At 44.8% G+C, this 22,646-nt stretch overlaps 1 long non-coding RNA gene across 1 annotated transcript in view; it reads right to left on the bottom strand.

The window, feature by feature from the left end:
• The window catches only part of LOC107313311, a 105,731-nt gene extending 83,782 nt beyond the window's left edge, over positions 1–21,949 (bottom strand). Inside the window, exons 1-2 of the long non-coding RNA XR_001554916.2 lie at positions 21,879–21,949; positions 4,930–5,001 (exon numbers count right to left, since the gene is read on the bottom strand). This is a non-coding gene — a long non-coding RNA (uncharacterized LOC107313311). The remainder of the gene's footprint in view (positions 1–4,929; positions 5,002–21,878) is intronic.
• Positions 21,950–22,646: the final 697 nt, after the last annotated feature.

Genomic DNA, 22,646 nt, shown 5'->3' with positions numbered 1-22,646 from the left:
AGTTGCCCTCAAAAGGATGAGCAACAACATCAATATTGCCAGAACTAAAATTCTGGGATCCAGGGTAAACCATTCCAGAACTAGGAAACAGTCCAGCATGGCAGTTAGCATCTAAACATCAATGAAAGGCCAGTCATGAACTGAGGTAGCCCAGATATTACAAAAGATGCTTGGGCCCCATAAGAAAACAAAGAACCACAAAAAAATAACACCATATGTATTTTTTTCTATAGAAGATAAATACAATCTGACAAAAAATATAAATACATATTTTAAACACCAAAACACTCAAAAAAAAAAAAAAAAAAAAAGTTTGCCCCCAACCCACTTCTGAAAAGGTTTACACAGTCAATATTAAACTACAGTGCAAAAGAGCTGAAGATATTGATAGCCAGTAATGCAAACAAGATTGCAGTTAATTGTTAACATCTCCTGGGCTACGCTTCCTACGTCCCCACACAGATGATGAATAAAATTATTTACCTATTCAAGTAATGAGAGCTATGCATTTTGATATCCACATACACTGTAACTCAGACCTCCTCTGAGATCCCTACCTGTAATTAGGAACAGATGTAGGATCTTGTTCCTGAATTGCTAAAAACAAATTTCAGCCCTCCTATGATATACGAGTTAGTGGCACAGCTCATGGTAAGAATGTTTCTGCCAAAGGACCCTCCTTGGGGCACCAGACCTCATCAGCCACCCTTGGCACAACAACCCTACCAGGGCCACCCTACATATTTCCCACTGCCTTTCCATTGCTAACACTGGACACTTTCTAAAACACTCCCAGCTGACAAGGCAAGTGTAGAGCAGGAAAGTGATGAGCAACATTTATCTGGCTTCATCCCTGATGAAGAAAGCCATAGGTCCATTCACTCAAAACCTCGGCAGTTCTGTAACACATACAGACTTCTCCATGGTGTAGTCATTTAAAATTAAGCACACACAACATCACATGCTTTCAGCAATAACTCTGGCAGCTCAGCACATGAAGCTGGGGAATACTCTTCAAAATATATCATGGAAGAAACTCATGATGATGTTCATTCTATTCTCCAAATGTCATGCTACCACAGGAAAACATGTCTACTGCAAGCAGCCAAGTTTCTTTTCATCAGCAATTTTAACAGCTGGCTGAAATAACCCGGGAGGAATAGGGCTACTCATTTCTTTGCTCGAGCATGTGGGTACCAGTCCCAAAGTGTGGCAAAGAAGACTGAAAGCTCTAAAGAATTTGCTTTCTAAAGACGTGGCAGGGTGGCCCCACCCTGGTCAGATGCATTGCTTGGGCTACCCTACACATCCCAGCCCCAGGGCAAATTCTGCCAGCAACAGCAAGGCACTGAGGATGCGTGGCAGGCTCAGCCCATTTACAGCAGCAGGCCTGAGGAGGTTCAATGGAGAGGAGTGGGACAAGTGAAGCTGCCTTCTCTCATATTCCTTCTTGACCACTAAATGTTCCTCCCTTGATTTACGCTGATCAGGCAGAGTTTACAACCCCCACTGGCTCCAGGCTCAGGTGACTAAAATGGTGCCTGTGAAAAGAAAGTTGCAGAATAGCTGCAACCCCCCGGGCCTGCAGAAGACAGACAGAAATTTGTATTTATTGAGGTCATCTCAGTACAAGAAAGTTCCACTGTTTTCGTTTGCATCTGACTGAAACAATTCAAGTTAAACTGATGCGAATGCCTTCATACATCTTTATTTGAAGATGTTAAATGGGGGTTTACTTGATTTCAAAGCTAATCTATATCTAAAAGAAGCGGCCAGATGAAATAAGACTGCCCACAACACATTTTGCATTGGTTTAACTAAGCAGGTTTATCAGTCATCTCAGTGCAACTCCCTCATGTATACAAGGTCTGGAAATACATTCACTCTCCAGCATTACTCTGCTTCATGCTGGGAGAATTTGCAGCTGGAAGGGGCTCAGGGGAATCACAATGACTAGAAATAAAAGGATTGTGGGGGGAATCATAGCTGGTGTGCTCATGGGTCCTCCATGGACATTGCCTAAATTAGAGTAATTAATATAGGAGAATGTGTCTGTGTTCCTTGGTAGTTTATAAATGTTACAAAAAGAGAAACGTTTTATATGTCCCCTGATGGATTTTAAATGTTAATAAATGATGTTCAAGGAGGTATTTTACATCTCTCCATTTAACAGTGAGCTGACAGCTGCAATTATGGGCCAGTCTCTGGCCCGGCAATTCTTACAGGAACCTGAGGCATAAATGGAGTAGCTTCCTCCCAGAATAACAAAGTGCATCAGGATGCTGGCTCAGCATTTCAACACCCAAACAGAAACCAAGGTGAGACATTTGTGACACCCTGGAAACTCCCTTTCTCTGCAACATGCACTTGCCAGCCATTGCTTGCCCTGCCAGCAGAGACCCACAGCTTCACTTCCTGTGGCAGCTCTTCACATCACAGGAATGGGAGAATTAATGGAGCAATTAGTTACTTGATATGGTGCTTCTCTACTGCGAGCCAGAAAAAAAACTGGACTACACCTGGCACATCCAGGGCAGCACAGGAAGAAAGCGGTACTGCATGTCTCACTGCATGCACTCTCAACCTGTTTTTGGTCAGAAACCTACTAACTCTGAATCACAGCAGCATCCTCTCTGGTCACAGGTTTCTTCACCACATTAGAAGGTCTGTGCCTGCACACTTATCTTTACCAGCACAGACAGCCATGGACAGGCATGCCTATCCCTTCAAAGAGCAGCAAAGGGACTGCTCAGTAATGTCTGCCCCAGAAAAAAGCCCCATTGGATTTCAGTAGCTACTGTCTTTCCCATGTCCCCTGCCCAATCCTCAACACTAGAACTGAACCTCTTTGAAGTTTAAGAAAGCTTGAAGTTGTGTATGTTTCAGGTTGCAACCTGCATCATGAAGGAACAACAGAGAAATCACTGCTTGTATTCCTGCTTGTCTCTTTTCAACCTCCCCTTTCTACTCCCCTTTCTCTTACCTCCAGAACAACCTTTGGTACTGATCCATAAACTGGCTGCAGTTCACTGTTGTTACTGTGCACATCTATTAGCCCTATAAACTGTTGAGGCACTGCTTAATGCAGTATACAGCTGGTTTAAGGCATGTCTTTCATTCATTCTGTATGCAGTGTCTCATTCTATGAGAAGTGCACCCCATTGACAAGAAAAGGCGACTCAGAACTGAATGAAACCAAGCAGAACTGTAAGTAACACCTTGCATTTTCCCAAAAGCAAAAGAATGTGTTTTACAATTCTATTAAAATCCCACAAGATGGTTTTCATTTTGTTTTGTTTTTGTCACTGACAAACATTTGCTTTCCTTTATCTTAGAATGGCATAAGACTATGGCTTAATATATCAGTTTTTAAAATACCCTACGTTTCCCACCACATCTTATTGTTACACAAAGGGTTGTAAAGTAACTGGTTTCTTTCATCCTCCCCTTTCTTTCATTGGACAACACTGGTGAAAAAAAGGGCAAGTTCAACTATTAGAATGATAGTTTTCTTTCTGTTACTGGTTCTAAAACTGCACCTCAGCAAAGCTGAGAAATTTTAGGTTATAAAAGCAAGGTTTGGTTTCAGATTGGGAAAAGAATTAGATTAACGCTTTCACTGTAGTCATGCTGTATGCAATGATAACTGAACACCATTACACATCTATCACTCAGATATTCCCCCTGTTCTACACAAAGATTTCTCAGCTGTGTCTTAGGAACGGGCCTTATTTATGCCTTTTAAAGTCTAGTTCTTTAGTACAAAATTTCTGGTACAAAGTTATTGCTTTTCTTCAACAGCTATCTTTGGTTGGTTATGCATTTCCTCCATTTTGTATGTTTGTATATAAATGTTTGTGATTGTCCTTTTATTCTTCAGAACTCTGCTGTTTATGATTGTGAATGGGTTTCCAGATCTTGTGAACATCAGGGACCATGCGTTAATAACCAGTTTATGTTATGTATCATGTTTAGTTCATTCTCAATGGCATGTGTCAACCACCTTCATTTAAGTAAAATAGTATCACTGTGGCTACTACAGCCATTATTTATGATAAAGCATGACAGTAGCTTATTGTGTTGGTCTATCAAGTTATTATAAATGCCTGCTAATTAAACCGAGCTAATAAAATGAGGGTAAAAGCAGCACTGCCATATGGCTACTCATATCTCCATGGAACGATAGCTATAGGTACCAAAACATGGCTTGGCAGCTGAAAGCCACAAGGTAAAGCATTTCCAGTGAGACACCCCACCTAGGGCAGAGCCAGACAGGAGAGAACTCAGCACTAGGAGGAACACCTGCCAGCCTCTAGCTCCTTCCAAAGCCCAATTGCTCAGGTGCTGAATGTTTCCTTTCACAGAAATCCCTGACCCAGTCAGCCAAGCCTCTCAGAAGAAACACTCACAGCCTCTGCTGCTTTCCTCCCTCTAATGCAAGGGGGAAAAACAGTACTGTGCATACATCCTTGAAAGATTGTCAGTCCCTGCAGCTAGGAGATGAGGTAATATGATAAGGAAGGCCAACAGCAGTTCAACTGAGAGCGCTAGATCTTCTTAGCCCTCATTATTGTGTGGACCCATCTAACCAGCTGCTGTTCTACTGCCAGCTACAGCCAATATTCAAGCCCAACAAACAGATTACAAATCCCCTCTCAGCTGCAATCTATTCTTTATGTTATACCACCTCAGTGACAATCACAGAATACACCCTAAAAGAGTCTTACTCCTGGGCAATCAAATTAAAGTCATTCTGCAATGGCTTGTTTGCAGAAACATATCAGCATTGTACCTGCCTTGTAACAGAAAGAGTGATATTTTTCTACAGGGAAAAGTTATTAGTCACTGACTTGACTGATTTGGCAATTTCTCTGCTTATCAATATCCCGCAATTCTTTCACATTAGCAAAATATAGTAATAATACTTACCACCTTACGGGCTGCTGTGAGGATTTTTCTTTAGTTCTTCAGAAATGCTCAGAGATCCTCCAAAGCATCAATCTGGAAATAAAATTAGCATGGTCATTAGCACATGTGGGGGATTTATTATATTCATCTTCATTCTCCAATGCACAAATGAATGCTTTTGGGGTTAGGTGTTTGCTCCTCTGTGCTTGCATGACGGCATAAAACTCACCACATTTTAGTACACCTCAGTGGTATCAGGAATCATGCTGCTATTATTGGCATTTACATTTTTTTCCTCTAAAACAATACCTAAGAACTTAATCTAAACATTGAAACCTCCCTAGACAAAGAAAGTTTATGGGTCTGTCAAAAACACAGAACTTGTATGAACCCACAATAAGGAAGACAGAACAAATGAATTTATACAAAGCAGTAGTAAATGCCTGATGAAGGTGACCTGTGCTGTTGCTTGGACTCAACTATTTCTTTCCAGTGACTACCATGAGAACCCATAGCAACAGTGACCAATAGGCATGTTATTTAGACACTTAAGACTAGGAAGTTATCACAGACCACAGACAGAAACTGGAGCATAGGAAGTTCCACACGAATGTGTGCAAGGACTTCTTTACAGTGAGGGTGACGGAGCACTGGAACAGGCTGCCCAGGGGGGTTGTGGAATCTCCTCCTCTGGAGATATTCAAGACCCACCTGGACTCCAACCTGTGTGACATGGTGTAGGGAGCCTGCTTTGGCAGGGGGGTTGGACTCAATGATCTCTGGAGGTCCCTTCCAACCCCTGCAATTCTGAGATCTGTGACCTAAAAATAACAGTAATTTCTAACTCAATTCTACTTCATACTGGACAGTGTCCCCACAGAGCTAAATGACTGTCATGGTTTTGTAATTTTGTAATTTTGCTATCAGTATTCCACATCATAACGTCATGTTAAGTATGGATACTTCTGTTGAATGTGCAGTCCACAGAAGAAGACTACATATCCCAGAGAACAACAGGAGTGACATAGGTCACGGGACCATGCAGGATCTATATAATCTCGTTTCCCAGGCTGGAGTGCCCTCCTTCTTCTCTCGACTTCTCGGAGAGTGGGAAGCGTTCCACCGTGTCGCCCTAGCGTTCAACATGTAGGCCTCTCGGTTTTCGGAGACTCTCTCTCTCTCTGTTTCGTTCGATTTTGTTAGCCTATTATATTATATTGTGTTATCTTGTAATTTTCGATATCATATTTAGTAAAATAAGTTTTTCCTCCTTAGATTGTCGCTGTTTTATCCACTCCCCTTTTTCACCCCCTCCGTTTCCAGGCCCGCCGGGGGGGGGGCGTGGGTTGGCTTCCCTGTCACGGGGCATAGTAAATCTAAGTAACCCGTGACAGATTTTTGGTGAGAATGCGGGCATAGAGCTTTTTACTTTTAGACACAAACTCTCTCTTGCTGCTTAAAAGAGCTTCGTTACGGAGTGTTGGGAGTGTTATCTTTCCGTAGCTGCTCACGGAGAACGTGACCTTGAATACCAGACAAATTGTCAACCTTAAGGGCCTGCTGCAGCATCTCAGCATTGGCTATCTAAACTTTTGTGTAGAAAACAAAAGGGATTTCTTTCTCCCTTAGAGCAAAGCAGCTAGCTCATGCCTTTTACAAGAGCCTGCCAGCTATGAATCCACTCCTTCAATCCCAGTGCTCTGTTAAGGGATTGAAAAGCAACTTATGATCTTCTTAAAGTATTGGTCCAACTATTAACACCATAATTTGGTGTTGTGGAATTGTGCCGATATATAGCCTAATAAGGTGGATACTGATGCAAGACACCTGCTGGTAACTTTTAACGAGATGTGGTATGGTCAGAAATTTTGGCATCTACACCTCAGATGGAATTGTGAATCTTACAAACACTTGCATCCGCAGATGGAACAGGCAATTTTACAAAAGACTTGCATCCCAGATGGACAGGCAATTTTACAAACACCCACATGTTTAATTCATTGTACAGGCGTAACAAAACCTTTTTATTTAGGTTTACTCTCAGATGTTCCACACGCTTTTTCAATAACTGAGATAGGGTTCATACTTGCAATTCATGTTATCAGCTATCAATGCATGCATATATGTTTTCCTATGCATTCTTCTTATGCGGAAGTCTCCTCCAGAACCAGAGAATGATGACTGGCAGAGGAATAGGAAAGGATTAGGAAAGTCTTAGAACATGGGACCCGCAGATGTCGATCGGATTCAACTCTTGAACATGGACCCTAGTTAAGTGACGTATTCCTGGGTCAGAGATCTAAAGGAGGTAAACCTTATGTGGGGTTTGGCTTATGCGATACCGTGCTTCTGTATCATACTATTCTGGAGAGAGAGACGTTTCCGATCTGAGATTCAAGCCTAAGTCTAATTCTGATCAGTCAACCAGGAGGCATTCAGTAAGCAATCAGTGCCCCTGTGGAAGGCAAGAATAATGGAAACGGTGTGGACCAGGGGTGTCCTCATGGCGTCTAGAACGAAAAGAAGGAGAACAGCACAGGGGGGGGCAGCAGAAGACCCAGTGGCCGGGCCAAGGAGCAGTTAACCGAAAAAAGCAAAGGCAAAAACCAAAGAGGCATGAAGAAGAGACTCGACTGATGAGCACGAGCGCAAATCACCCTATTGCTCGAAACCTCTGACAGCTGACTGAAATCCAAGGCCTCAAGAAACGGAGTTCACTACGGCGTCAAGATGCCAGGGTATCCTTGCTTGGTTTGCTTCGCTGCTGGAAGAACGCGCGCCACACAGCTTGTCTCTTAGAGGTAATTGAAGCTCGGCCAACCTAGGAAGGCATTGCGCCAAGATGCAGGTATGCGAACAATGAAGGATTTAGCAGAATTGATCGGATGGAGCTGCCACTCTCTGGTTGCCGGCTAAGTTAGAAGCCGTTGAGAGAAAGGTACCCCTATAAGGATAGCTTTGACTCTTAAATTTGATAGTTGAATACCGTCCAAGAAAGGTATCAGCGCCTGAGGGAATTGGCCATTCGGCGAAAATGCCATGCAAACTTGAACCCTTACGCAAACATTGACCCTTGAGAAAGAGAGTGAGGGCCCGATCCTGACATGTGGCAGAAAATCACAAGTACAGCACCAGAGAGAATTGCACAGTCATTGGTATCAGGATCTAAAGGATTCGTGGAATCAGACTGGCCCCGAGTTGTTTTCTGAGCGCTGACATTATATGCTCAAACCATGATCACAGCTCCCCCATACTCATGCCGCAGTTTCTGCCATCTCACAGGCTTAGAAACCCGAGTAGATGAAATGTGCAAGAAATTGTTTCCATCATACATAATTTGTAAATGATCCTGTAATAGTATCAGAAACAACTGATGAAGGTGAATCTCGTACGGGCACACCAGAGGTATCAATGAAGGATCTGATCAAACTAGTTCCAGTCCTACTCCGCCACCTGGCATCATTAAAGTCTCAAGCTGTTTAAACAGCAACGCTTCCAGCTCGAGCAAAGAACAACAGTACGATTGCAAACCGCCGTGTTTCCATGTGGCGCTACTACGTGACCGTGGAGAAGACATGAGGAAGTGGCATGATCAGCCCACGTCCGCACTAGAGCACGGGTTGAAAGAACTACTAGACATATCCAACACACCAGTGGAGTGCTCCAGTACATACAGGTAACAATAGAGGGGCCCTGCCTCAGTTCAGGGAAGGGAAAGGATAATAGAGTTGTATTGGACGGTGTATTCGATGGCCTGGCAACAAGTCAGAACCACAGGAATATTAGGCCGCTGGTGGATCCCGGTGGCCACAGTGGCACCTAATGCCTCACAGTCATGAAGGGAACAGAATCAATCCATATTTTGGAGTGACCTGGGGGCTCTCAAAGATTGAACTGTGCTGGAGGCTCGAAATAAGCCTACACTGGCAAAGACTGGCAACAAAACATCCTTATTCGGTGACTGGCCCAGGGGCTCCATGTATACTGGGTATTGATTATTCAGAAGGGGGCATTATCAAGGATCCTAAGGGGTATCGATGGGCCCCTTCGATGGATAGCTGCTGTAGATATGGACATACATTAAGCAGCTGTCCTGTTTTTGCCTGGCCTCGTCAAGAGACAGTCTTGTTGTGGGCTGCTACGAGTTAAAGAGCAGCAGAAGTACCGCAGGTTCTACACAAGACAGTGGCACAGACGGGCAGTATCCGCACCAACAGGGATTACCTTGCTCCCATTCATCGATTTGATCGCAGTGTGGAGACATTCAGGGAGTGATCCGTAAAACTCACCTCACCTTTTAACAGTCCCAAGTAGTGGCCAGAGTTGCGTAAAGCCAGTGGAGAAATGGAGTGGGCTGACAGGTATACTACCGTGGCCCTGAATGAGCGTTCACACCCCATTGGAGCGCCTGCTTGTGCCGGACATAGTTGGAACCAGACGAGCTGGAGTCAAAAGCAGCAAATGGTATCCACCATTGACATTGCCAATGCCCTTCTTTTCTATCCTATTGGCCGCAGAATGCAAGCACCAGTTTGCTCACCGTGGAAGGGGCATTCAGGTAACTATGGAACCCGTTTTGCCCGCAGGGGTGAATACAAACAGCCCAACCATTTGCCCCACTGGGTCTCAGGTCCAAACTGTACTTGGAACAGGGTGGTGCTCCATGAAACACCTGCAAGTACATTTGATGACATTGTTGTGTGGGGCGATACAGCAGAAGAAGTTTTCACAAAAGGAGAGCAGATAATCCGGATTCTTCTACAAGCTGGCTTTGCCTATTAAGCGAAGCAAAGTAAAAGGACTGCCAGGAAAATTCAGTTCCTTAAGGTATAAAGTTGCAGCCATTAGAACGTCGTCAACATCCCAGCAGAATTGTGATCGACAAAATCACTGCCATGTCTCCACCAACTACAAAGAAAGAGACACAATCTTCTTCCTGGGTGCAGTAGGCCTTTTGGAGGATGCAAGGCATATCCAAACTACAGCCTCATTGTAAGCCCCTTTAATCAAGTAACGCGGAGAAGAATGATTTTGCATGGGGCCGCTCAGAGCAGCAGCAGCTTTTGAACAGATTTAAACAAGAGATAGCCTCGTGCTGGTATACGCGCCTGGGGCCAGTACGGACTGGACAGGATGTAAAGAACACTAACCCTCTACACTGCTGCTGGAGAAGAAAGGCCCACTTGGGAGTTGGTGTGGCAAACGAAGCTCAGAAGAGACGCGACGCCAAGGACCCTGGGATTCTGGAGTCGATCATATAAGGGGCCGTCCTGAAGAGTGCTACACTCCAACTGAGAAGGAGATCTTAGCCGCGATAGGGGGTTCGGGCTGGCTTCCGAAGTAGTCGGACTGAAACACAGCTCCTTTTGGCACCAACTCGAACTGCCCAGTGCTGAAACTGGAATGTTCAAAGCGACAGGTTCCCCTCATCACCCATCATGCTACAGATGTCAACCTGGAGCAAAGTGGATACCTAACGCCTGATTACACAGACGAGCGCCCTCGAATGGGAAACCTCAATCGTCCGGAATCCTAGAGGTAATCATGGACTGGCCTGAAGATCAAACCGTTTTGGAAAAACATCAACAGCAGAAGAGGTATCACGTGCTAAAGGCGGCCCCCCCATACAAACGAATTACAAAAATGAAAAGAAAATAATGCCCTATTCACTGACGGATCATGTCGCATTGTTAGGGAAGCACGCAAATGGAAAGCGCTGTGTGGCCCCACACGAGACAGGTTGCAGAGGCCTCCACTGAAAGTAAAGGGAGAATCCAAGTCAGTTTGCAGAGGTAAAGCTGTCCAGCTTGGCCTTCAGATGTTTGCTGACGGGAGAGGTGGCAATGCTGTAATCTTATATCTGACTCATGGAATGGTGCAAACTGCCTTATGGGGTGTTACCACGCATTGGTGGAACAAAATAAACATGGGCATTACGGAGGGGAAAATCTGTTTTGAGGCCGCTGCACTATGGAAAGGACATTGCTTCCGAACAAAGAATATGGTGTAAAGGTTGCGTCTATGGATGGATGCACCATGTGCCAAATTGAATCGGGCTACTGGAAGAACAAACACAACAACCATCAGGCTAGATAAAGCTGCTAGAATCTGAGGTGGCTCAAATCGGACTTGGATTGGCAGAATAAGGGTCGAATTATTTCTAGGCTCGATTGGGCTCCATGAGACCTGCAGGCACAAGGAAGAGACGCAAATATAGTGGGCCAGAGACCGAGGGGTGGACTTAACCATGGACGCTATTGCGCAGGTTATTCATGATTGTGAAGACATGTGCCCATAATTAAACAAGCCGAAAGACGATGAAACCTCTCTGGGAGGAAGGGCCGATGGCAAAGTATACAATACTGGGGAGGCGTGGCAAGGTTGATTATATCACCTTGGCACGATCTCGCAAGTGGTAAAGGTTATGTACTCACTATCGTAGAGGCAACCACTGGAATCAGGCTTGAACATACGCGTCCCCCCATGCAACTGCCTCGAAACAACATATTAGGTCTTGAGAAACAAGTCCTGTGGCGACATGGCAGCCACCCCAGAAAGAATTGAATCTGATAATGGGACACATTTCAAAAATCTTCTTATAAATACTTGGGACCAAAAGATCATGGCATTGAGTGGATTTATCATATTCCCTAACTCATGCCACCAGTTCTTGGTAAAAATTGAACGATATTAATGGGTTGTTGAAAAACTAATGTTGAAAGCACTGGGTGGTGGACACTTTAAGCACTGGGAGAAGAATCTGGCAGAACCGCCACTTGGCTGCGTCCAATACTAGAGGACTCGTCAATCGGATGGTCCTAGTCAATCTAGCCCCTACACACCGTAGAAAGGAAGATAAGGTCCCTGTTATAACATGTAAATGAACATGTTTGGGAAAAGCTGTTTGGCGTCCTTCCAGCTTCTGGAAAGGGGAAACCCTTATCCGTGGAACTGTCTTTGCCAGGGACCTGGGGTAGCACTTGGTGGGTAATGCAGAAGGATGGGGATGTTCAATGTGTGCACAAGGGAATTGTGAATGCTGGGGGAAGTGCAGTCAATACCAATTTAATGTATCTATATATATATATATGTTGCAATGTGTAGTGGTATTTTAGTTATTAATAGTTGACATTTAGTTATGTTACATGCATTCTACTATTTACTTATCACAATTTTACATATGTGTATATATATGTATATATATGTATAATATTAACCATGATGTAATATGTAGAATAAGGGGATGGATATGTCATGGTATTTTGTAATTTTGTAAAATTTTGTCTATCAGTATTCCACATCATAACATCCATGTCAAGTATGGATATTCTGTTGAATGCAGTCCACAGAAGAAAGACTACCATTATCCAGCAGAACAACAGGAGTGACAAGTAAGTCACGGGACGCAGGACTCTATATAATCTCTTCCAGGCTGGAGTGGCCCTCCTTCTTCTTCTCGAAACTTCTCGGAGAGTGGGAACGTTCCAGCCGTGTCGCTGATTACAGTAGCGCTCTCGGTTTCGGGAGACTCTCTTCCTCTCTCTGTTTCCGTTCGATTTGTTAGCCTTATTATATTATATTGTTGTTATCTTGTTATTTCGCATATCATATTTAGTAAAGAATAATTTTTTCCTCCACTTAGATTGTCGCTGTTTTATCCTCACTCCCCTTTTCCCCTCCTTTCCAGGCCCCGGGGGGGGGGCGTGGGAGTGGCTTCCCCTGTCACGGGCATAGGTAAATCTAAGTAACCCGTGACAATGACCCCATGTAAATGTATTCCCAAACTTTGCTCACCATTGGAAATGAGCACATTTCAATCAAGGAGCACGGAGTGTCGATTTCCACGCCTGCCACAAGACTCAGTATGACACTGAGAAAATGGCAGGTGAGGGATTTTCTGACACCCAAACTGCAGGTAGGAAGCCTGCATCCTCCTACCTGCAGCTTTAAACAAATTCCTTTCAATCCCTCTCTGTCCCTGCAAAATGGGGGTAGAGTTTTCTCTCTTCCCTCATCTGCTGTCTGCTTAGTCTGGGAATTCTTGGGGACTATGTCCACCTCTCCTAGGGTGTATAAGCGGGGTGCTTAATGCAGACCTGAGCTGCTCTAGGCTCTAGCAGAAAGCAAAACAAACACAGCAATGACACCTCAACTGTGGCAATTGTGAATCTACATGCTGCTCACACAGACAGAGAAAAGCAGTCCACTTTCATCCCCCAAGTACACAGTTTGGAGTGCAGGTCTTTGTTGAGCAGGCCTCCGAGTTTAAAAGACGCCCTTCAGGGCCTCCATGTTTCTTGTCCCTCAGTAAGTTCAATACATACATTCACCACAAGGAAATCAAGAGTAGAGAGGGGGCTAATTAAGCACTCCTGCTGCACAGTTTTTGCCAGAAACCTGACTCAAAACAGGTTTTTAGTCCAAGAATTGAGTTCAATTTTTTCAATGCATGCTTTATGCATTTCTAGGCTGCACCTAGATTAGAATTGGATGAGCCAAAGCAAATACACATGTGCACACGCAAACAGACAGTGCTAGGTGCATTTTTCTGAGAGACAGGCAGAGAGCGAGTGAGTTTGCTTTCCCACTATTTCTGCATCTATAAGCAGGAAGGCTTGAAAACCTCGCAAAGAAAGTCTGTTCCCTTGAGAATTCTTGCCTTGCTATCTGCAGCTTCAAGAAGCAATCTCTGGCTTCCGTGCATGGGAATCCCAGGATTTTGGCATAGTTTTAACATCGCCATCATTAGAAACATTGATTTACTTTAATTACCACCTCGTACCCTACACTGCCACATGCAGTCAGAATGTCAATGCTTTATCAATGTGTGCTGTTGACATGGAAACAGATCAGCTGAAATGGAAGCAAAAAGAAAAAAAAAATGTGTTAGTGCTCTAAGTTATACTTAGAAGCAGTAAATCTGTGTGTGCTACAACAGATTTAAATACTCAATAAACTACACAGAAGAAATAAACAACTGTTTGGGGTGACAGTTGTTTCAGTTGTTTACATCATAGACTGCATTTAGAAAAGCTCCAGTGTTACTATGGTAACCACTTTTGCTTAAACGTAGTTGTGGACGCACTTTAGGTAGGCTCTAAATTAACTGCAGATGGAGGAGCAGCACAGGGGGGAACAGCCAAAGGAGCAGGCTGACCCCCATCAGCCCTTCCCTCTGCTCTCTGTGCTGCCAGTGTGCAGTGCAGGCACCCCAGCTTGCCCTGTCTGCACTTTCAGTGAGGATCTGCAGCAGCGGACAGGCTGCACCAGGTCAGTTTTACAGATAAAATGACATGAAGCTGCTTCACATCCCCACACAGCTCACAACACAGCCCAGAGCTGCTCGTTCGCTCCCTCTGGTCATAGGCTGGGTGGCACTAAGAAGAGGGGCCTGCAGTGGAGACCTGCTGCTTGCCTTCGGTTCTGCTCTCTGGGACCTCTCCCTGCAAGAGAGCAGAGCTGCAGGAAGGTGGGTGTGCTCCACACATCTTCTGCCAAAATCTGAGAGCCGGAGTGGACGCTGCCTCACCATTAACTTCACAGAGCTAAGAAACCATCCTAAAAGATGCAGCACAGACCTTTGACCAGCACTACATTTTCCACTAGAAAGATAAAATCGCTGTGCAGCTAAAGCTAGTTTCATAGTCATAGGGAACAAGGCCAGAGGGGCCACTGTGATCTGCTGTTCTTAATAGGGATTAAAGGAGCCTACGGTCTGCGGCACACCTGCCTCCCAACCTGAAAGCGAATGGCGGTGAGATGGAGATCACTAAGCAGAAAATGGAGGGAGAGGCTCCTCTGCCCTCTTGCCATGCGGCAGGAGGAGCAGACACACTTAGGGCAACTTCTCTAAAGAGGATCATGGAGGTGCTGAGAGCCAAAGTCTGTTCAAAGCCCACAAAGCCTGCAGCAGAGGGAGAGACATGCAAGACCTGAACTGGCTACAGCAACACCCCCCCATGCTTCAACTGTGAGAAGACATCAAGGAAAGGGGATTTTCTGTTGTTGCTTCTAAACCTTTTCCACATTTCTGCATGATTACATTTGATAATGACGCCCACCTCCCAAAAGGTTGTGCATCAATTAGCAAGGGAAGGAAGGACACATCATTAATTACAGACCGGCCTGTGAAATATGAACACAGAATACGGCATAACATTCTAAAAATAGTAGGAGGCCTGCCTTGTTTAGGTCAAGTTTTATTTTTATTCCCTTAATAAAACATCTGACGTTAAACAACGGAGCGGAAGACACACCGCTGTTTAGCCTCAATGGGTGCTTCAGACAGATCTGCTGTGATTTGCAGAATGCGGAGCTGTAGAGCGTAAGTTTATGCGAGCGTGAGACAGAATAGTTCTTTAAACTTATGCAGCTATTGCCAATCCAAATGTTCCCAAGCTATTCTGCAATCCACACACCCACGGGAACACTTCTACCTATATTGTGACCTTACCTATGGGATTTGTATTTGGGCAAGATTCAGGATGTGATGGATTAAACACCAGGCCAAAATGCTGGTATGGATACATACAGAGACAAGGAGAAAAGCTACACGATGCCATGGGTATTCATAAACAGGGTTACAGTGAGCAAATTCTGCTCAAGTAGGGCTGAGAGAACAGAAAGGGATGAGAAAAGGACACGCAGTGCCTGACTCTGTAGGTACAACCAGTCCACAGCAGAAGTGGCCAGCAAGTGTTACAGCACAGTATTCTGAGACCATTCAAGCATGCACACTGGAAGTGTACGTGCTTCTGGAATGAGAGAAAGCGTCTGTCTGAAGCAGCTTGTAGGCTAAGCAGAATAGACTGACGAAGCAGGCAGAAAAGCATCTTGCTTATAACCAATTTTCAATTAGGGAATAGTAATGTGAAGATCACACAGGAATGCTGCAGAATAGAAGAAAACAACCCCAGCTGCCCTAAGCATAAATCAAACGCCTTACACAGACACACGCAAAACCAAACCACCTTATTCCCCCTCTGGAGCAGATTGTGGTTGCTGGGAAAATGTATTGCAGAGGGAGAAAGGAAAAAATATAGTGGAATTATTAGTGCAAGCTCTTACTCTTTTGAAGCATGCCCTATGGGCAACTCGGTTTCCAGTCAGAATGTACCAGATAATCGTTTTCAAAGCCTCATCTGAAAACACAAGTGATGATCTTACCCTATACAAACGGCAGTAAGGGCAGCAATCTTCCACCTATGCTGAACCAAAGGTACCATTTTCTAATGTCCCTAATACATCTGAGGAACAGATGCTCCTAAAAGCCACAGTCTTTTGATCCTAGAAATTGAATGCTTTTGAGAATGTCACCCAGGATTCTTCCATCAATCCTAAGAAAATATAATCTAAAACAGAAGATGATTTTGATTTTCCTCGTGACTTGGCAGATGAAGAGATAATTAGGTATGGAAAAATGAGTGTTTTTGAGGATGATTGTACCCGCTGTAATCCTACCACCAAGTGAATGAAGGTTTGCCTGCTGCAGTAAGGAGTATTCTAACTAAGCAGCTGGAGGAAATCTAAGACCTGCCAGATTTCAGACATCATCGGTGGTCCTTCCTATGAAACCAATGGACAGAAGGAAAGGGAAGACAGGGGAAAGTAGTAAAAGTCTGTCCTGTCTCTATCCGTGGCTATAAGCAACAGCAATAAAAGAATCCAACAACGCCACACCAAAAGGAAAAAAAATCCTAAGGCGGGTGATTGCCTATTCTTTTCTCCCCATTAAACCTAAATGATTCCTCTTATGGACCGGTCACATGAAGCAGCTTATTTTGTCAAGTGCTCTTCAGTCTAACCATGGCTCCCACCTCTGGAAGTGGAAGAATCCCATATGTCAAGTAAGCGAACACAGGTTATCCTTCTGCAAGGATAGCTCAATGCTGATTGAAAGTCTCATTTGTCAAGGGAAAGAATTGTTGTTTTTCTTTTTAAATTAACCTAGATGAAGAAAAAGATATTTGTCCAAGCCTAAGAGCTTTTTCATTCCTCAAGCAGCTGCTAGTTTGAGAGAATTTTAAATGGTTGGCCTTTATGAAATGAATTGGTAATCACAGCCCTGTGCCTCACACTCTAGACTGAACGATTCAGGGGACTGGTAATAGGATAAAGCCTTTCACCTCACCAGCTGTGGTTCAAATTCAGAATAATTCTTAACTTACTAAACGCTGTCACTACATGATGGGCATTTGATTGTTATCGTACAATGAATCACGTGGTTTTCCATCGTGGAAAAGTACTCATAGCACAGACAATACACTAATTATTGTCAGTAATTAGCAGCACTCTCAGTACTGACAGTAAGGGACCTGCAGAAAACTACCCATATGTTCACCCCTTGGAGGTTGTTATTTCAAGGCAGAGGTCAAGCCCTTCAGACAGTCACTGTGGCGATTCCTGTAGCGCTTTCCCACCTTGGGTATGTTTTGCAGATGAACTGAGTTCAGCCTCCAGAGCTGTCAATCTACCACTTTTATTACGGCTAAATTACTTTTGTTTCAAGTGCTGGAGGCAACTTTGAATGCCGGGTCTAATTAGAATGTAATTGTTAGAAGATCTGAGCAACTGTGGCAGGTTTGGGTGGAGAATTTGGTGGCAAATTTTACAAGCACAAAACCTGCAGCTGTCTCTAACAGTGGGCATTTTCTTAGGCAATGCATATAACTAACTTTCCAAGGCAGAGAAGCAAAACATTGAACGTCCACATGCAAACAGATAGACATGAAAAAACCATCTGTCCAAGTAGGCCTGTTTCCTGGGTCAAGCACTTCACGATACCAGGATGTTTTGGTGCAAACAGCAGAAAAGAAGTTTAATCAGGAACAAATATTTTTGTACAAACAGAACGAGGTACATTAAATGATGTGAGAACCAATACCAACAAAGAAGTATACACGTATACAAATAACCCTGTTTTCAGAATAATTAAAAACACACTAAATAAATCTCAAATATACATATATATATAAAATATATATGTATATGAATAAATCCTATCATTTAACACTAGAAGCCTTATCTTTCCCTAGAGGAAAAATACTCATGAACAGTCCAGGAACTCCCCGCCCTGTTGCTGAATAGCATTTTTCCTCTGCCTTCCATTGGGAACGCGCAGACCCTCACCACTTCAACCCCTCTAATACAGCACAACGCAGAGATTTGCAGGGAAAACCCTGAAGATCTGAGAGTGAACATTTAAAGGCCAGAGAGCTTCTGCTAGGAGACCCTGTGCTTCCACGCTATCTCCTGAGGTCTACCTATCATAATGACAGCATTACCTCTTTGTGCAGCTCCAGGGAGAGCTGAGCAAATATTGGATTATCTGGTTCAACGGCCAAACAAAAAACAATCATGGGTAGGAAAAAAAAATCAGTTGAATCTACTTGGAATAAAAGCTAAGGGGGTGGGGAGTAAGGCTAAGGAAAAAGAAAACAAAAAAATGAGGGAGAACAAAGAAGGCAATGTTTGCTTTTAATGTATTAAATCTTTTTCTCTAAATTTTTGACATGGAAGGGAAAAAGGCCTCACAAATTTAGATCATTGTTTAAACCTTTCCTTTTTCTTTGTGTGATTTTTGTTCGTTTTCCTTGCAATAAGCCTTCACTAAATTTCATGCCACACCAAAACAGATCCAGTCTCTCTGAAACATTTGTTTCCTTCAGCAAATCTACTGCTTAGTGTCACTTTGCCTTTGTCCAGCTCTAGGAAGAATTGTACAGCCTGAAGTACAGAGCTCAGGTAACCAGACATTTGTCTACAAAGAGACAAGTTTTCAAGCCAGAAAACTCATCTACTCGGTTACTATGTATCCAAAAATGCGATAACCAATTTTCTTCCCCCCACAAAGGGAGAAGAAAACCAAATACCATCCTCTGAAGGACAGACTAGTAGCCTGACTTACTCACTGTATCGTACTTGCTATGTTTTGTTCTCCTGTAAACAAAACTACAACCACAGTTCCTTACTCAGCTGATTTTTGTTTTGCTCCCACAGCTGTGCCTGTGTGAGATGAGAGACAGATTTACACCAATGTCAGTAAAGTCCATGAGATGCCATCAGCACATTCCCATAAGCCTATGTAACACGCTCCTTAGCTCAGCTGGCAGTGGGTGCACCTGGAAAACTGAGTGGTTACTGGCTTCATATAGCTCCATCAGGACCAGCTGGGTTGGTAGTTGGCTCCTTTGCTTGCACAGAAGCAGTTAAATTGGATTCAGGAGCTTCTGCTGCAGAACTGGCTTTGGTGAACATGAACAGATACTCTCTACTACATAAATACATATAATAAAAATCAGGTTGAGATTTGCTCAAAATGACAAAAAAGAAAAAATACAAAGGTCTGCAGAACTGCTGCTGGGAAATATGAACATTACCATTTTCTAGAGAAAATAGATACTTGTGTATATATACCAGAACTGGAGCCAAATTTGCTCAGAATGACAAACGTTGTAAGAATTCATAAGTCTTCACGAAAACCCAAATCACAAATCAAGTCAAAGCAATAGTAGACAGGCAAGTCTGTTTAAACTACTTTCCTCCACACCTTTCCTACATGCAGAATAAGGCACTGCCCAATATTTATGCTATATTCTACAAACTACTGCCCACAACAGTTTGCTTCCAAGGATCACAAGCCTGCTAAACACCCCAGAAGCACAACTAGATGAGATAGAAAACCCACTCAGAGTTTATCAGCAGCCTTGTCTGGGTAATGTTTGCATGGGAGAAGAACGGCTAAAAAGTAAAGCTGTGAAGAGGAGCCTGACAGCCAACATGAAGAAGCTGGAAGACACACTGACAAAGCAGAACCAGGACTTCAAACAGCCACAGAATAATATATATATATATTCAAAAAGAACTCCAGAAGGTAAAGGCAGAGGCTTGCAGGGGGAAGAAGTAGAAACTTGATGGATTTTGAAAAGAGAATATCTAAAAAGGAATCAAAATGTGCAGGGGCTGGGAGTGCAAGTGAAGATCCAAAAGTAAACACACAAGAAAGGAAAATATAATTCTTGCTGGGGAATGGCGGGTATTCTTTGACAGAGTAACAGCAACAAAAGATAAATTGATACATCCTTGCCTTCCATTCTAGGTGACTGTAAAATACCAGAGAAGAAAGCACACAAGCATTACATGTGGAAAAAAAAAGGAAGAAAAAAAAAAAAAAAGGTAGAAACAGGAAAAGCTATTTAAATAATGAAAATGCAGAATTCTATAAAGCAAATCTCTCTAATGAATAAGATGAATGGTATTTTCCAGGTGGCCAAGGGATGAAGAAAAGCAGAAGTATCTGAGAATGGCGCATCCTAGAGCACAGGTTTACCTGTAGTCCAAGCAGAAACTGGACAAAGAGAGAGCTTCTCCTCATATTTGCTCTGGGCTCATGTAAAGGTCAGAGAAGTATTGTTCCAGACCAGTACACAACCACCTTCTGGGATCAGGGAGCATGTATAAGTAAAAGGGCAGGAGAAACCTAGCCTTTGTCATCCTGCTAATACACAGCCATGCTGTGGGCAGTAGAGCTGCCCAGTCCTGTCAAAAAAGGCTCTAATATCAGTTGTAAAGGGCTGAAAGAGCCCTACATGTTGTACTCCAGCACTAGACATCATCTGGGGGTATGATGTATAGCACCCATGCTTACAGGATGGGGATATCAATCTGTACCAAGAGTACAAAGCTGCAGAAGAATACATCCACTAACCTCGATTTAATAGCTCACAGCAGACACAACGAGACACGTAATGGCAGACCTCTGTAAAGCCAATCCATGTCTGCAGCATGTCTGACAGGGTACGTAACACTTAAATTCTGCATGTAGGTATCAGATTGCAGGGACTCTGCCCCTAAGACATCTTTACAACCTGCACTTTCACACCTCACATGGGCTTCAGGAGACCTTGCTGCCTTTTCAACCACACTTAGCCAAAGTAGCACTTGTTAGATAGAGAACATCTGCTTCTCAGATACTCTGCTTATTACAGCTGACAAACACACTGCACTTGCCCAGGTGTCCCACACAGCCCAGGAGCAACACTGCCAACGTCTCCTTCCCTCCGAACATGCACAGAGCAGGAAACTCTACCTTACAGACAGGCCCTGGCAGGGTGTGATGGGCGGGGAGAGCTTGGCAGCTTCTCCTGCTGACATGCGGCCCTGCTACGTCAACGGAAGGGCTCCGACACTACCTGAAAAGTCACAGAATACGGCACATCCCGAGTTGGAAGGCATCCATATGTATCTTCAAGTCATAGAATCGTTAAGGTTGGGCAGACCAGTAAGATCATCCAGTCCAACCAATGTGAGCTGAAGGCATCACCCCATTGCTCAGAGCTTCCCCCTAGAAGAGTGGGACTACTTTGGGCTCTTGCACCCCAGAAAGCCTACAAGCCCCCCCGTGTGGAATGCCACTGTCCCCATTTCACAGAATGAATCACAGAATCACAGAATGACCTGGGTTGGAAGGGACCTCAAGGATCATGTAGTTCCAACCCCCCTGCCTGGCATGGCCACCGAACATACACCTTTACTAGATCAGGTTGCCCAGGGCCCCGTCCAACCTGGTCTTGAACACCTCCAAGGACGGGGCATCCACAACCTCCCTGGGCAGCCTGTTCCAGGGCCTAACCACTCTCCTGGTGAAGAACTTCCCCCTAACATCCAACCTAAATCTTCCCTCTTTTAACTTAAAACCATTTCCCCGTGTCCTGCTAATTTTGGGGACCAGGAGGGTGCCCTGCTGAGGATCTCCCCATCACGTCAGCAGGGCACAGGCCTTCCCTCAGCACTGCCTTTTGTCCATGAGGTTTCCACCTCCCTAACCTTTCCTATTTAGGAGAGCAGTGCCAACGTTTGCACGCACAACACCTAGGACTGAAATTTAATAAATAAATAAATAAATAAATAGAAAGGCGACGGGGAGGACGTTTAAGCTTAATTATTAACCCGCGGGAGCGTTTTCCCCGCACCTTTCTGCTTCGTCACGCCTTCATTCACCACGGCCGCCGCGCCGGGGGATAACATGGCCGCCCGGGGGGAGGGGAGGCGGTGGGGTGGGATGGAGGGGGGGGAGCGGGCGGGGATCCAGCCCGGCACTGCGCAGCGCGGCCCGCCTCGCCGCGGGGGGCGGCCACCCGGCCGCAACACCTGCCCCGGCGGCTGCCGCTCCCCCGCGGAGCCGCCGTCAGCGCCCGCCCAGGCGCTGCGAGCCGGCGGGGGATGCGGGAGGATGATGGAGGAGCCGCGCGTCGCCTCCAATTAGGATCAACGCACCCGCCTCCCCCGCGCCGTCGCAACGGCGGGGCCGCAGCGCCCCCTGCCGCCGCCCGGAGCCCGCCCGACCGCGGCGATCCCGGCCCCCACCGCCCCATCGCCGCATCGCCCACCCCAACGGGAAGGATCGGCTTGCAAGGATCCCGCTTCACTAAGGCTCCTCTATACCCTTGGGTCGGAATGCCGGGCTCCTCCGCTCCGAAATAGTGTCAAAGCGAAAAGTGCTCTTTGCTGTCTTTCTGGAAAACACTACATCCCTTCCTCACACCTTTTACTACTTTTTGGCAGCTGTTTTTGAGCTCACAGTGAGTTGTTGTTTTTTTTTTTTAGCCTGTCAGCAGGGTGGAGTGTAGGTCCTGACTGCAGAATTACTGTTTGTGGATGAAACACAGAACTTCCTTGTGCACCTGCTTATAATGTAAACATCTCATGTTGCATTGAGGCAGAGCAGGACTCGGGTCTGG

This window comes from Coturnix japonica, chromosome 4, assembly GCF_001577835.2.
Source record: "Coturnix japonica isolate 7356 chromosome 4, Coturnix japonica 2.1, whole genome shotgun sequence".
Taxonomy (NCBI): domain Eukaryota; kingdom Metazoa; phylum Chordata; class Aves; order Galliformes; family Phasianidae; genus Coturnix; species Coturnix japonica.
The sequence above is the reverse complement of the archived record's forward strand: the minus strand, read 5'-3'. Positions and strand labels throughout refer to the sequence as shown.